A 2,661-nucleotide genomic window follows, 5' to 3' on the forward strand; every position below is an offset into this window, starting at 1 on the left:
AAAAAAAAAGAAATCTCTGCTTAAATTGCATTAGAATTGCGACCTGATTTTCTCAAAACTGCAACTTTATTTTCTCAAAATTGCAACTCTCAGAATTGAGACCTTATTTCTCAGATCTGAGACTTTTCCTCCCGGATATGCCGTTTTTTCCCAAATCTGTGACTTTATAACTCACAATTGCGAGAAACTTTTTTTCTCTGCATTGGACTCAATTCTGTGAAAAATTCTGAATTGCAAGATACAAACTCGCAGTTGCAAGTCAGAATCTTTTAAATAAAAGTTCTTAAAGTAAGTTCTTAAAAGAACCATTTTTCTGAGTGTGAAGAAGCGTCATTCTATATAACCTTTTTCCATTATAATGAACCTTTAGTGCATGGGTCACCAAACTAAGGCCCGCGGGCCGACTCAGCTCCCGCCACCCCCCTTTGACTGGCCCCCCAGCCCCTCTGCCCCCCACTACTTGAACCGGCCCTATGAGGCAATCCCCAAAAGTCGGCATGGCCTATTTTTTTTAATTGCTTTTTGTAAAATAATAACGTCTGCATCTGGTATTTTGTTGATTTTTTCAGTTAAAAATGTATATTTAGTTATAAAATGAACTATATTTGCCAAATTTTCGTCACCCGACATGCTCGAGATCAAGCAGTGACAGACAATGCACGCGCAGAGAACTGTCAGTGTTCAGGACAGCAAAATGGCTAGCGTTAAACGAAAAGTTGATGTGCAAAGTTTTCAAAGAACAGTGGACCAACGATCATTTTTTTGTTCAGTGTAAGGACCGTGCAGTTTGTATTATATGTAAAGAAAGTGTGGCGGTTTTCAAAGAATATAATCTGCGTCATCACGTCATCTATACTGATTTTGATTCCCATTATTCTGTATTATTGTTGTGCTTTAGTTTCGAGCCTACTGCTCATTTCATTTTCACCTTGACCTAAAACATATGTTTACTGAACATGCTCACCTGGATAGGCATAAGAGCTGGCTAGTTGTTCTATTACTCATGTTATTATAATTTCAATGTTTTTTTAAATTAATTAAAATATTTTATAGGTCTATTTATTTTACCTTTATTAAGTGCTGCACACAATTATTATTAATATTATTATTAATATCAACAGGCCTACCTATAATTTATCATTTTTCACTCACCTTTGCCAGTGTCAATCACCTCAACTAGGCAGATGTTTCTTACCTTGACAGCTTTGATGTTATTTTTATTAGAAAATAAATAAATGGAATATCTGTGGTATTTCAAATTAAAACAAAGTGTGAAGACTCGATTACTACTTTTGCAAACCACTAGTAAAGATAACAAATATGTGCCAGGAATCAAGTGTTGATATAGTAGTGGGGATATAGTAGTGGGGATGGCTGTGCCAGGCTAGTAATCTCTACTACACAATGAGGCCTGCTGGTGGTCATTTTGGTCTGGGTCATACAATTCTATGTTATATAGCTGACCCGGCCCACCCATCACAGTCAGGAACGATAATGTGGCCCCCAGAGAAAAAAGTTTGGTGACCCCTGCTTTAGTGGAATGGAAAGGTTTTATATATGGATATCTTATTTTTTTATTTCTATCCAAACGTACAGAAATGTATGCGCACACAGAAGGCCTATGAATACAGATGAGCGGACAGATGTTACTACAGTGGCATTATGAAATATGCACTTGTCCTCCATTTCTGATGACTTGAGAGATTGAAGACGACATGACAACCTCTCTGCTAAGTGAATATAATGAGCATCTGATGCTTGATGGATTTTACGGTGCATTTCGTTTTTAGGAGAGCACCAAAGCGATCCTGACAACGGGACACCCCTAGACCGACGACTCCCTCAGCGGTGCACTTACTACAGGACTGGACTGAGCTACTTCGTCAAGTTACAAGATCTCAATAAAGTGCTTCAACTACAGTCAAGCTACCCTTTTAGAAGAGTAGTGAACGACAGCACAAGCCACAGACAGAGCAAACACTGCAGTATTTATCTGGCACAAAATGAGGATCAACAGCAGCGGCATGCAATAAACTGAACGATTTGCACTCAAAACTATAGATCAACATTTATAGAATGTCACAGTGACAAACGGCAGCACTGGAATACAATTTTTTTTTTTCTAAAATTATTAGAACATGTAATATTTAATGATTTAAAAAAAAAATCATGTTTCAGTCACACCAATAAGATGTTACATTTGCATATGGACTCATATTTTTCAATCTTGAACACTTTGAAAATCTTCATTTGAGAGAGAAAGATTTTAGGGCAACATTTTTACAACCTGTTTGCTGGGCTGTAAAACTGCATTAAAGAAGACCGTTTTTTTTTATATATATACATGTTTCTTTAGTGTGTAATGTTGCTGTTTGAGCATGAAAAAGCTCTGCAAAGTTACAAAGTCCCTCCAGCGGGAGTTATTCTCTATATCAGTGTCACCGTTTCCGAACTCCATTGTAGTCTTGAGTTTCTCAAAAGGAGAGCTGCAACAATGGAGAACATGGGGGGAAAATAAGGTGTTATAATATATATATATACGCACAACACACAAACACATCACTAGTTTTAAAATGAATCAATGAATCAAGACTTGTCACAGAATCACACATAGGCTATAGTGGACTGCACACTCTTACTCATATACTCTTCAGTCGTGTG

Source organism: Leuciscus leuciscus, assembly GCF_965113295.1.
Source record: "Leuciscus leuciscus genome assembly, chromosome: 12".
NCBI lineage: Eukaryota > Metazoa > Chordata > Actinopteri > Cypriniformes > Leuciscidae > Leuciscus > Leuciscus leuciscus.